Source organism: Heptranchias perlo, chromosome 20, assembly GCF_035084215.1.
Source record: "Heptranchias perlo isolate sHepPer1 chromosome 20, sHepPer1.hap1, whole genome shotgun sequence".
In the NCBI taxonomy this organism is placed as follows: domain Eukaryota; kingdom Metazoa; phylum Chordata; class Chondrichthyes; order Hexanchiformes; family Hexanchidae; genus Heptranchias; species Heptranchias perlo.
Window position 1 is genome coordinate 11,752,528 of NC_090344.1, and position 14,248 is coordinate 11,766,775.

A 14,248-nucleotide genomic window follows, 5' to 3' on the forward strand; every position below is an offset into this window, starting at 1 on the left:
CAAGCAGCCATTAGAGAATCTAAGAGATCTTTGGAAAAGAAGATGGTGCCCAATTGTGGGAATAATAGAAAACGTCTTTCCAGCTAGGTCAGGATTCAGAAGACCATTAAAGATGGTTTAGGGCCACTGAAAGACAGTTCAGGACAAATTACCGGGCTGTAGCAGAGCTGTTAAATGACTATTTCTCATCAACCTACACTCCTGTGGATGATGCTCAGATTCCAGCTGTGGGATGTGCTGTCAACAATAACATCATAAATATTAAAATAGAAAGGGATGTCATCTTGGATAAAATATGAAATCTCAAAATACTTTGTGCTCCAGGTCCAGATGATATCCACCCACGGGTGTTTAAAGAGATGGTACGGGTGCTCTATGAGCCCCTTGCCTGTATCTTCAACAGCTCAATAGAGTCAGGGATTGTCCCCTGAGATTGGAAGGTAGCTCACGTAGTTCCCATTTTCATTAAAGGGGACAAATCAGAGCCGGGTTATGACAGGCCCTTCAGTCTGACCTCGATCAGAGGCAAGATGCTTGAAGGGATCCTAAGAGATGCTGTTTATGATCACGGGGAAAGAGAAGGAGCCATTAGAGATACTCAACACGGCTTCTGGGAAAGAAGGTCGTGTCTCACAAACTTGCTTGAGTTTTTTGAAGAAGTTGCTGGGTTAGTGGATGAGGGTAATCCGGTTCACATTGTCTATCTCAGGGGTGTCAAACTCATTTCCAATGGTGAACCTGACCCGATATCATGACACTTGGCCTGGACCACATTCAGCAAAAGTTATTAAACTGGAAATAGATGAAAATGAACTCGATTGTTACTTCCATACATTAAGATGTTGTTTACTGCTACTGCTGCTCCTGATAGCTGGCGCCTCTTAGCTTGAACTATTGCACCAACATTTGGAGTAAATGACTGGGCTGAGGCCTGTCTTGGATAAAAACATGAGGACCACTTGTCATTACAGAACTGTGTGCCCCAAACACTAACCGTGGAAGTGAATTCCACAGACTGCCTACTCCCTATGTAAAGAAGTTTCTCTTGACTACTGCTCTAAAACAGATAGCTGGGGTTAATTGTAGCGACTCACACTGTATAAGGTGGAAAGTGACGTTCCACAAGGATTGGTTCTGGGACCACTGTTCACAATTCACATAAATGATTTGGACTCGGGAATCGGAAGGACAATTTCAAAATTTACAGATGACACCAGATTGGCGGATGGGGTGGAGTTTTGATAATATTGATGAAGATTGCGACCAAATACAAAATACATTAATAAACTTGCAAAATGGGTGTATAATTGGCCAATGAATTTTAATGCAGATGACAGTGAATTGGAGCATTTTGGTAGCAAGAATTTGGAAATTGTGCCCTGTATACCCAAGTCCAAGTCATTAATGTATATCAAGAAAAGCAGTGGTCCCAGCACCGACCCCTGGGGAACACCGTTGTATACCTCCCTCCATTCCGAAAAACAGCTGTTCACCACGACATTCTGTTTCCTGTTATTTGGCCAATTCTGTATCCATGCTGCTACTGCCCCTTTTATTCCATGGGCTTCAATCTTGATGACAAGCCCATTAGGCGGCACTTTATCGAACGCCTTTTGAAAGTCCATACACACCACATCAACTGCATTTCCCTCATCGACCCTCGCTGTTACCTTATCAAAAAACTGTATCAAGTTAGTTAAACACGATTTGCCTTTAACAAATCCGTGCTGGCTTTCCCTAATCCTTGTCCAAGTGACTGCTAATTCTGTCCCCGATTATCGTTGCTGGAACTTTCCCCACTGCCGAGGTTAAACTGACTGGTCTGTGGTTGCTGGGTTTTGTCTTTCACCCTTTCTTGAACAATGGTGTTACATTTGCAATTCTCCAGTCCTCTGGCATCACCCCCATATCTAAGGATGTTTGGAAGATTATGACCAGTACCTCTGCAATTTCCACCGTTACTTCCCTCAGCAACCGAGGATGCATCTCATCCGGACCAGGTGACGATTCTACTTTAAGTACAGCCAGCCTTTCAAGTACCTCCTCTTTATGATTTTTTAGCCAATCCAGTATCTCAACGACATCTTCCTTTACTGACACTCTGGCAGCATCTTCTTCCTTGGTAAAGACAGATGCAAAGTATTTGTTTAGTACCTCCGCCATGCCCACTGCCTCCCTCTGCTACTTCCTCACTATAACCTGGGTGAGTGGTCCAATAGATAACGCATCTGCCGACGGATCAGAAGACTATCGGTTTGATTCCTTCCTGGCTCAGATGTTTTTTTTTGCAAACTGTGCATTATTTTATAGCTTTCAATACCTTGCAAGCTGTCCTAATTGCTGATGCTGCCTGGCTGCATACCTGGTAAGTGCCTTCTTAGTGCAGAAAGCAGTGCATCAGTGTCAAAATCTGAAGGTCCTGAATTCAATCTTCAGAGAAGACCTCAGGGATTACGAAGCTTTTTTTCGATCTCTCATCTCATCTTTCCATCTTTGCTGCAGAGCAAAATCAAGAACTTTTGCTGACTGCAGATTTGCTGCCTCTTGACCTCTCTGTACCCAAACACACAGCGAAGATTAGGAAGTACATGGGCGATGGACTCGCTGACAACACTCTTGTTTCTGTATAATTGCAGCAAGACAATCGGTGAGTGGAGAATATAATCAACGATCCCACTACTTCTCACATGCCAAGTGAGCGATCTGCCAGTTGAGCTAATTCCTCGTTTGCTGTTTGTAAATCGCCCTTCACAGTTCCCGCCTCACACTCGCCTCCAAGCTGCTCCAAGACGAGCAGAGAAATCTTGCCTTGGGTTGCCGCTCCCTGAATATATGAAATACTTTGCTCCAATCGGCGGTATCGAGCATCAGCAAGTGAGGAACAGCAGAACGGGAAGCCACAGTAATCATGAATGATGCTGAGAAGAGCCCGAGCCTGCGGAAGGAAGACGAGGTCACCGGAAAGCAACAGCTGACCGAGCTTGAGGGAGCAGCGTGAGCCCTGTCTGACTGACTGATCGAAGACCTTTTTGCCTGAAATTGAGGGCGATTTGAAGTGTTGCTGCTCAAAGGCACTCCCTGCTGGTGAGCAGAGGCAAATGCTCGAGTGAAACAGCCGTGCTCGGGCAGAGACAGAAAGCTTTGAGGTTTGAGAAAGGAAAAGAGGTGTCCTGTGACTCAGTGGCAAAATGTTAATCTGTGAGCTGCCTGTAAAGTTCAGAGAGCGACCTTGAGGTCATTGTCGCTTGTTCCAGAAGCACACTCACTCCTTCGAGCCGGAATTGAACCAGCGACCTAAGGATGACTTTACTTTGGTTAATTCACTACAGTCCTCCGCTCTACCAGCTGAGCTATCGAAGGGAAGCGATAGAAAGGATTGTCTTTGGTGATTGTTCACCGTGCGCCTGTTGACATGTTCAGACTCGTGGAATGGTCGAGTCCAGAGGAAAATAACGGCACGGATAAGGGTTTCAGCAGCAGAACTTCATTCTGGAAGTTGGGATTTGTTTCTGATGATGTTAATAACCGCTGTAACTGGGCTGAAATTCAATATTCTGGATATATGTCAAATAAATCAACTTTGTTACAAACAGAATGGGTCAATTACTTGATGAATTCAAGATAAGAGACTAATTGATGTCCTAATGACCGATTATTTTGTCTTTCTCCTTTCTCACTGTAGATTATTTCAGTTCTCATACCTTCAATTACTCTCATGGCCAAGTCCCAGTTCCCCGGTCCTTCCTGAGTGCCTCTCCCAGCCTTGGGATCCAGGGAAGGTATCGGTAACGTACCCGGGATCACCAAACACAAAACCCAGTCTGTGAATCACTTTCAGCGACTGGACTTATCGTGTGTCCCACAGCATCTCGTTCACCTTCGATGTGTGAATAGAGCATCAGGTCTGGGAATCTCGGCTTAAATTTAAATCCACTCTCCAAATGTATTCAACAAAATACAAACAAGTAAACACATCACGGCCCAATAATCCAGCAGTAAATTCAAAGGAGTAATTCTGTTATCAAACTCTTTGAGTGGACATAGAATCATAGAAGATTGCAACATGGAAACAGGCCCTTCGGCCCAACATTTCCATGTCGCCCAGTTTATACCACTAAGCTAGTCCCAGTTGCCTGCACTTGGCCCATATCCCTCTATACCCATCTTACCCATGTAACTGTCCAAATGCTTTTTAAAACACAAAATTGTACCCGCCTCTACTACTGCCTCTGGCAGCTCGTTCCAGACACTCACCACCCTTTGATTGAAAAAATTGCCCCTCTGGACCCTTTTGTATCTCTCCCCTCTCACCTTAAATCTATGCCCCCTCGTTATAGACTCCCCTACCATTGGGAAAAGATTTTGACAATCTACCTTATCTATGCCCCTCATTATTTTATAGACTTCTATAAGATCACCCTACTCTCCAAGGAAAAAAGTCTCAGCCTATCCAACCTCTCCCTTTCAGTCAAACCATCAAGTCCTGGTAGCATCCTAGTAAATCTTTTCTGCACTCTTTCTAGTTTAATAATATCCTTTCCATAATAGGGTGACCAGAATTGTACACAGTATTCCAAGTGTGGCCTTACTAATGTCTTTTACAACTTCAATAAGACATCCCAACTCCTGTATTCAATGTTCTGACCAATGAAACCAAGCATGCTCAATGCCTTCTTCACCACCCTATCCACCTGTGACTCCACCTTCAAGGAGCTATGAACCTGTACTCCTAGATCTCTTTGTTATATAACTCTCCCCAACGCCCTACCATTAACGGAGCAGGTCCTGGCACGATTCGAACTACCAAAATGCATCACAGAATAAAGAAAAATCCCAACTCTCAGATCCCCTCGAATCCTTTGAAAATTCCTTACAAATCTTGACAATAATCAACAAGTCTAATTGAATGTTGACCTTTATCTTGAGTGGGGTTGGAATACAGAAGTGATGCTTCAGTTGTAAAGAACCTTGGTCAGACCCCACCTGAAGAACTGGGCACCAAACCGAGAGAGAGATCAATCGGCCTTGGGAAAGATACAGTGTAGATTCACCAGAATGACACCTGTGTTAGAAGGATTAAATTATGAGGACGGGTGGCATAAACTTGGTTTTTATTTCAATGAGTTTATAACATTGAGATGTGATCTCATCGAGATGTTTAAAATAATAAAGGTAAACAATAAGGTAGATACAGAGAAATGATTTCTTCTGGAGGGGGAATCCAGAACAAGAGGGCATAAGAAATAGGAGCATGAGTGGGCCATACGGCCCCTCGGGCCTGCTCTGCCATTCAGTAAGTGCATGGCTGATCTACTATCTTAACTCCACTTTCCTGCCTGATTCCTTGATTCTCTCGGTGCACAAAAATCTCTCCATCTCATTCTTGAATATAATCAATGTCTGAGCATCCACAGCCCTCTTGGGTAGAGAATTCTAAGGATTCACAACCCTCTGAATAAAGAAATTTTTCCTCATCTCATTCCTAAATGGCCGATCCCTTATCCTGAGATGATGCCCCTTAGTTCTAGACTTTCCAGCCAGGGGAAACAGCCTCTCAGCATCTACCCTGTCAAGCCCTCTAAGAATGTTAGACGTTTCAATGAGATCACCTCTCATTCTTCTAAACTCCAGAGAATATAGGGCCATTCTACTTAATCTCTCCTCATACAACAACCCTCTCATCCCAGGAATCAATCTAGTGAACCTTCGTTGCACCCCCTCGAATCAAGTATATCCTTCCTCAGGTAAGGAGACCAAAACTGTACACATTACTCCAGGTGTGGTCTCACCAAAGCGCTATATAATTGCAGCAAGACTTCGTTACTCTTAATCTCCAACCCACTAAAAATAAAGGCCAACATATTATTTGCTTTCCTAATTGTTTGCTGTACCTCCATGTTAACTTCTGTGATCCGTATACAAGGACACACAAATCCCTCTGAACACCAACATTTCTTAAACTCTCACCTTTTAAAAAATATTCTGCTTTTCTATTCTTCCTCCCAAAGTGAATAATTTTCACATTTCCCCACATTGGACTCCATCTGCCACCTTCTTGATAATCTTAAAAATAGAGCTAGTTCATTTAAGAGCAAAATAAGGCGACAATTTTTCACACAAACGATAGTGGAAATTACAAACTCACTTCCCCGAAAGGCTGTGGATGCTGGGGCTCGATTGAAATTTTCAATTTGAGCTCAATAGATTTGTGTTGTGTGAGGGTTGCAAGGGATATGGAGCAAAGACGAGTAAATGGCGTTGTGACACAGATTAGTCCTGATCCAATTGAATGGTGGAGTTGGCTTCAGGGGCTGAATGGCGAATTTCTGTTCCTGAACCCAGTCACTGACACCAATCACCTCCATTCTGAAAAAAACACCACAGTCACTGACATTAATCTTAACCTGTCTGATACAAACCAACCCCATACTCACTGACACCCATCTCACTGAAAGGTGGAACAGGGTTGAGGGGCTGAATGGCCTACTCCTGTTCCTAATGTTCCTATATCACACTTAAGTTGCTAACATTCCTCTTCACAGTTCTCAATGCTCCCTATCTTGGTGTCCTCAGGAAATGTTGATCTTATGCCCTTGTACCCAAGCCCAGGTCATTGCTCTGTATTGAGAAGAGCAATGGTCCCAACACTGCCCCTGGGTGACACCACCGTTTACATCCCCACAGTCTGAAAAACATCCATTAACCACTACTCTGCCCTTTATCCAACTTCCCATCCACACTGACCCACTCCCTTTAATACCGTGAGCTTTAATCTTATCAACAAGCCTCCTGTCCGGCATCTTCTCAAACACTTTTTAACAATCCATCTTCACAACATCCATTGCATTTTATCCCCACACTGTGTTATTTCCTCCAATAATCCCTGCTGTCTGTCCTGAATTAATCCATTTTAGAACAAATGTTGAAATCTTTGCTCCACCCACACGGTTCCATCTGTTAAAGCCACAACAGAAAGGGCCAGTTTTCCCCTCGAGTTTGACATCAATCAGGTTTAAAAATGATGTGGAGATGCCGGTTATGGACTGGGGTTGAAAATTTGTAAACAATTTTACAACACCAAGTTATAGTCCAACAATTTTATTTCATAATCACAAGCTTTCGGAGGCGTCCTCCTTCCTCAGGTGAATGTGGAAATGAAATCCTCGGACATTTCGCATTTATAAATCAGAGAACAATACCTGGTGATTACAGATCGTCTTTCCAACTGCCCGTTGCCAAGGCAATCAAAGTGTTCAGACAGAGAGGGCCACCGAATATACAAACAACCAAAAAGAAGAAAAAAACAGAGAGAGAGAGGCAGAAACATAGAAACATCCGGAAGGAAGAGAAAGACAGCAAATGACCCGTTATATTAAAAACAGATAACTTTTGTTCGCTGGTGGGGTTACGTGTAGCGTGACATGAACCCAAGATCCCGGTTGAGGCCGTCCTCATGGGTGCGGAACTTGGCTATCAATTTCTGCTCGACGATTTTGCGTTGTCGTGTGTCTTGAAGGCCGCCTTCGAGTACGCTTACCCGAAGGTCGGTGGCTGAATGTCCTTGACTGCTGAAGTGTTCACCGACTGGGAGGGAACCCTCCTGTCTGGCGATTGTTGCACGGTGTCCGTTCATCCGTTGTCACAGCGTCTGCATGGTCTCGCCAATGTACCAGGCTCTGGGGCATCCTTTCCTGCAACGTATGAGGTAGACAACGTTGGCCGAGTCACAGGAGTATGAACCATGTACCTGGTGGGTGGTGTCCTCTCGTGTGATGGTGGTGTCTGTGTCGATGATCTGGCATGTCTTGCAGAGGTTACCGTGGCAGGGTTGTGTGAAGTCGTGGATGCTGTTCTCCTGAAAGCTGGGTAATTTGCTGCGAACGATGGTCTGTTTGAGGTTGGGTGGCTGTTTCAAGGCGAGTAGTGGAGGTGTGGGGATGGCCATAGCGAGGTGTTTGTCGCAAAACTACAGACTTCCTACAAAAACTCAGTACCTTTTGTTACTTCCATACATTAAGATGTTGTTTACTGCTACTGCTGCTCCCGATACCTGGCGCCTCTTAGCTTGAACTATTGCACCAACATTTGGAGTAAATGACTGGGCTGAGGCCTGTCTTGGATAAAAACATGAGGACCACTTGTCATTACAGAACTGTGTGCCCCAAACACTAACCGTGGAAGTGAATTCCTCAGACTGCCTACTCCCTATGTAAAGAAGTTTCTCTTGACTACTGCTCTAAAACAGATAGCAGGGGTTAATTGTAGCGACACACACTGTATAAGGTGGAAAGTGATGTTCCACAAGGATTGGTTCTGGGACCACTGTTCACAATTCACATAAACAATTTGGACTCGGGAATCGGAAGTACAATTTCAAAATTTACAGCTGACACCAGATTGGCGGGTGGGGTGGAGTTTAGATAATATTGATGAAGATTGCGATCAAACACAAAATACATTAATAAACTTGCAAAATGGGTGTATAATTGGCCAATGAATTTTAATGCAAATGTTAGTGAAGTGGAGCATTTTGGTAGCAAGAATTTGGAAATTGTGCCCTGTATACCCAAGTCCAAGTCATTAATGTATATCAAGAAAAGCAGTGGTCCCAGCACCGACCCCTGGGGAACACCACTGTACATCTCCCTTCTTTCCGAAAAACAGCTGTTCACCACTACATTCTGTTTCCTGTTATTTGGCCAATTCTGTATCCATGCTGCGACTGCCCCTTTTATTCCATGGACTTCAATCTTGATGACAAACCCATTGTGGGGTACTTTATCTGACGCCTTTTGGAAGTCCATACACACCACATTAGCTGCATTGCCCTCATCGACTCTCTGTTACCTCATCAAAAACGGTATCAATTTAATTAAACACGATTTGCCTTTAACAAATCCGTGCTGGCTTTCTCTAATCCTTGTCCAAGTGACTGCTAATTCTCTCCCGGATTATCGATGCTGGAACTTTCCACACTACCGAGGTTAAACTGACTGGTCTGTAGATGCTGGGTTTTATCTTTCACCCTTTCTTGAACAAGGGTGTAACATTTGCAATTCTCCAGTCATCTGGCATCACCCCCTTATCCATGGATGTTTGGAAGATTATGGCCAGTCCCTCTGCAGTTTCCACCTTTACTTCCCTCACTAACCGAGGATGCATCCCATCCGGACCAGGTGATGTTTCTACTTTAAGTACAGCCAGCCTTTCAAGTACCTCCTCTTTATGAATTTTTAGCCAATCCAGTATCTCAACTACATCTTCCTTTACTGACATTCTGGCAGCATCTTCTTCCTTGGTGAAGACAGATGGAAAGTATTTATTTAGTACCTCTGCCATGCTCATTGCCTCACAATGCTACTTCCTCACTATAATTGTGACTAGTGGTGCAATGGATGACGCATATGATTATGGATTAGAAAACAAGAGGCTCGATTCCTACTTGGTTTGGGAATTTTTTTGCAAACTGTACATTATTTTATTGCTTTCAATACCTTGCAAACTGTCCAACTTGGTGGTGCTGCCTGGCTCCAGACCTGGTAAGTGCCTTCTTAGTGCAGCAAGCAGTGCATCAGTGTCATAATCTGAGGGTCCTGAATTCAAACTTCAGAGAAGGCATCAGGGATTACGAAGCTGTTTTTCCATCTCTCACCTCATCTTTCCATCTTTGCTGCAGAGCAAAATCAAGAACTTTTGCTGACTGCAGCCCATCAAAAGATTTGCTGCCCCTTGACCTCTCTGTACTCAAACACACAGTAAAGTTTAGGAAGTACTTGGGCTATGGACTCGCTGACAACACTCTTCTTTCTGTATAATTGCACCAAGACAAACGGTGAGTGGAGAATATAATCAATGATCCCACTACTTCTCACATGCCAAGTGACCGCTCTGCCAGTTGAGCTAATTCCTCGTTTGCTGTTTGTAAATCGCCCTTCACAGTTCCCACCTCACACTCGCCTCCAAGCTGCTCCACGGCCAGCAGAGAAATCTTGCCTTGGGTTGCCGCTCCTTGAATATATTAAATACTTTGCTCCAATCGGCGGTATCGAGCATCAGCAAGTGAGGAACAGCAGAACAGGAAGCCACGGTAATCATGAATGATGCTGAAAAGAGCCCGAGCCTGCGGAAGGAAGACGAGGTCACTGGAAAGCAACAGCCGCCCGAGCTTGAGGGAGCAGCGTGAGCCCTGACCGACTGACTGATCGAAGATCTTTTTTGCCTGAAATTGAGGGCGATTTGAAGTGTTGCTGCTCAAAGGCACTCCCTGCTGGTGAGCAGAGGGAAATGCTCGAGTGAAACTGCCGTGCTCGGGCAGACACAGAAAGCTTTCAGGTTTGAGAAAGGAAAAGAGGTGTCCTGTGCCTTCGTGGCAACATGTTAATCTGTGAGCTGCCTGGAAAGTTCAGAGATCGACCATGTGGTAATTGCTGCTTATTCCAAAAGCACACTCACTCCTTCGAGCCGGAATTGAACCAGCGACCTAAGGATGACTTTACTTTGGTTAATTCACTACAGTCCTCCGCTCTACCAGCTGAGCTATCGAAGGGAAGAGATATAAATCACTGTCTTTGGTGATTGTTCACCATGCGCCTGTTGACATGTTCAGACTCGTGGAGTCCGGTGCTGATCGAAGACTTCTTTTGCCTGAGAGCGAGAGCTGAGTGTTTTGAAGTATTGTTGCTCAAAAGCACTCCCTGCTGGTGAGCAGAGGCAAAACAGCCTTGTTTGGGCAGACACAGAAAGTTCTGAAGTTTGTGAAAGGAAAAGAGGCGTCCTGTGCCTTCATGGCAACATGTTAATCTGTAAGTTGTGTGTAAAATTAAGAGAGTGACCTTGAACTAATTGCTGCTTATTGCAAAAGCACACGTACTCCTTCGAGCAGGAATTCAATAAATGACATAAGGATGACTTTGTCTTATTTTCCACGACAGTCTTGTCACTCGACCAGCTGAGGTATGGAAGGGAAGCGGCAAAAATATTTCACTTTGGTGATTGTTCACCGTGCTCCTTTGACACACCCGGACTCGTAGATTCCAGTGCTCATGACTGAGGCTGACTCGGTATCTGCTCATACCACAGCGCTGTCGGAGTGTGAGCTGCTCCGTGTTCTCCACAGCCTGGGCCAGTGACACAATGAATAATGTGACCGATTATTGATCTGGAGATTGTGGGTTCAAGTTTACGGAGGGTGTAAAGTGGAAGGCCGGGCCTGGAGAGCATTGGAATAGTCGAGTCTAGAGGTAAACAAAGGCACGGATGAGGGTTTCAGCAGCAGAACTTCATTCTGGAAGTTTGGATTTGGTTCTGCTGATGTTAATAACCGCTATAACTGGGCTGAAATTCAATATTCTGGATCTATGTCAAATAAATCAACTTTGTTTCAAACAGAATGGTTCAATTACTTGCTGAAATCAAGATAAGAGACTAATTGATGTCCTAACTACCGATTATTCTGCATTTTTTCCTTTCTCACTTCAGATTATTTCAGTTCTCATATCTTCAATTACTCTCATGGCCAAGTCCCAGTTCCCCGGTCCTTCCCGAGTGCCTCTCCCAGCCTTGGGATCCAGGGAAGGTATCAGTAATGTACCCGGGATCACGAAACACAAAACCCAGTCTGTGAATCATTTTCAGCTACTGGACTTATCGTGTGTCCCACTGCATCTCTCTCAACTTCGATGTGTGAATAGAGCATCAGGCCTGGAAATCTCGTCTTCAATTTAAATACACTCAGCAAATGTATTTAACAAAATACAAACAAGTAAACACATCACGGCTCAATAATCCAGCAGTAAATTCAAAGGAGTAAGTCTGTTATCACACTCCTCGAGTGGACAGAATAAAGAAAAATCCCAACTCTAAGATCCCCTCGAATCCTTTGCAAATACCTTACAAATCTTGACAATAATCAACAAGTCTAATTTAATGTTGACCTTTATCTTGAGTGGGGTTGGAATACAGAAGTGATGTTTCAGTTGTAAAGAACCTTGGTCAGACCCCATCTGGAGAACTGGGCACCAAACCGAGAGAGAGATCAATCGGCCGTGGAAAAGGTACAGTGCAGATTCACCAGAATGACGCCGGGGTTAAAAGGATTAAATTATGAGGATGGGTTGCTGAAACTTGGTTTTATTCCATTGAATTCAGAACATTGAGATGTGATCACATCGAGGTGTTTAAAATAATAAAGGGATTCAATAAGGTAGATACAGAGAAATGATTTCTTCTGGAGGAGGAATCCAGAACAAGAGGGCATAAGAAATACGAGTCGGAGTGGGCCATACGGCCCCTCGAGCCTGCTCTGCCAAACAGTCAGTGCATGGCTGATCTTCTACCTTAACTCCACTTTCCTGCCCGATTCCTTGATTCCCTCGGTGTCCAAAAATCTCTCCATCTCATTCTTGAATATATTCAACATCTGAGCATCCACAGCCCTCTGAGGGAGAGAATTCCAAAGTTTCACCACCCTCTGAGTGAAGAAATCTTTCCTCATCTCAGTCCTAATTGGCTGATCCCTTATCCTGAGACTATGCCCCCTAGTTCTAGAATTTCCAGCCAGGGGAAACAGCCTCTCAGCATCGACCCTGTCAAGCCCTCTAAGAATTTTAGACGTTTCAATCAGATCACCTCCCATTCTTCCAAACTCCAGAGAATATAGGGCAATTCTACTCAATCTCTCCTCATACAACAACCCTCTCATCCCAGGAATCAATCCAGTGAACCTTTGTTGCACCCCCTCGAATCAAATATATCCTTCCTCAGGTAAGGAGACCAAAACTGTACACAGTACTCCAGGTGTGGTCTCACCAAAGCCCTATACAATTGCAGCAAGACTTCCTTACTCTTATTCCTCAAAGCACTTACAATATAGGCCAACATACTATTTGCTTTCCTAATTGTTTGCTGTACCTGCATATTAGCTTTTAAAAAATATTCTGCTTTTCTATTCTTCCCACATTGTACTCCATCTGCCACCTTCTTGATAATCTTAAAATTAGAGCTAGGTCATTTAAGAGCAAAACAAAGTGGAAATTACAAACTCACTTCCCCGAAAGGCCGTGGATGCTGGGGCTCGATTGAAACTTTCAAAATTGAGATTGATAGATTTGTGTTGTTTGAGGGTTGCAAGGGATATGGAGCAAAGGCGAGTAAATGGAGTTGTGGTACAGATTAGTCCTGATCCAATTGAATGGTGGAGTTGGCTTCAGGGGCTAAATGGCGAATTCCTGTTCCTGAACCCAGTCACTGACACCAATCACCTCCATTCTGAAAAAAACACCACAGTCACTGACATTAATCTTAACCTGTCTGATATAAACCAACCCCATACTCACTGACACCCATCTCACTGAATGGTGGAACAGGCTTGAGGGGCTGAATGGCCTACTCCTGTTCCTAATGTTCCTATATCACACTTAAGTTGCTAACATTCCTCTTCACAGTTCTTAATGCTCCCTATCTTGGTGTCCTCAGGAAATTTTGACCTTATGCCCTTGCACCTAAGCCCAGGTCATTGCTCTGTATTGAGAAGAGCAATGGTCCCAACACTGCCCCTGGGTGACACCACTGTTTACATCCCCACAGTCTGAAAAACATCCATTAACCACTACTCTGCCCTTTATCCAACTTCCCATCCACACTGACCCTCTCCCTTTAATACCGTGAGCTTTAATCTTATCAAAAAGCCTCCTGTCCGGCATCTTCTCAAACACTTTTTAACAATCCTTCTTCACAACATCCATTGCATTTTATCCCTACACTGTGTTATTTCCTCCAATAATCCCTGCTGTCTGTCCTGAATTAATCCATTTTAGAACAAATGTTGAAATCTTTGCTCCACCCACACGGTTCCATCTGTTTAAAGCCACAACAGAAAGGGCCAGTTTTCCCCTCGAGTTTGACATCAATCAGGTTTTAAAATGATGTGGAGATGCCGGTTATGGACTGGGGTTGACAATTTGTAAACAATTTTACAACACCAAGTTATAGTCCAACAATTTTATTTCATAATCACAAGCTTTCGGAGGCGTCCTCCTTCCTCAGGTGAATGTGGAAATGAAATCCTCGGACATTTCGCATTTATAAATCAGAGAACAATACCTGGTGATTACAGATCGTCTTTCCAACTGCCCGTTGCCAAGGCAATCAAAGTGTTCAGACAGAGAGATGTTACCTACAGGGCCACCGAATATACAAACAACCAAAAAGAAGAAAAAAACAGAGAGAGAGAGGCAGAAACATAGAAACA

At 44.1% G+C, this 14,248-nt stretch overlaps 2 non-coding genes across 2 annotated transcripts; both read right to left on the minus strand.

Moving 5' to 3' along the window:
• Window positions 1-3,266: 3,266 nt before the first annotated feature.
• On the minus strand, window positions 3,267-3,360 carry trnay-gua (transfer RNA tyrosine (anticodon GUA)). The gene is made up of 2 exons: window positions 3,324-3,360; window positions 3,267-3,302 (listed from the first exon to the last, which is right to left on the minus strand). It is a non-coding gene; the product is annotated as a tRNA-Tyr (tRNA).
• A 7,092-nt stretch (window positions 3,361-10,452) lies between these two features.
• On the minus strand, window positions 10,453-10,546 carry trnay-gua (transfer RNA tyrosine (anticodon GUA)). The gene is made up of 2 exons: window positions 10,510-10,546; window positions 10,453-10,488 (listed from the first exon to the last, which is right to left on the minus strand). It is a non-coding gene; the product is annotated as a tRNA-Tyr (tRNA).
• Between the last annotated feature and the right edge of the window lie 3,702 nt (window positions 10,547-14,248).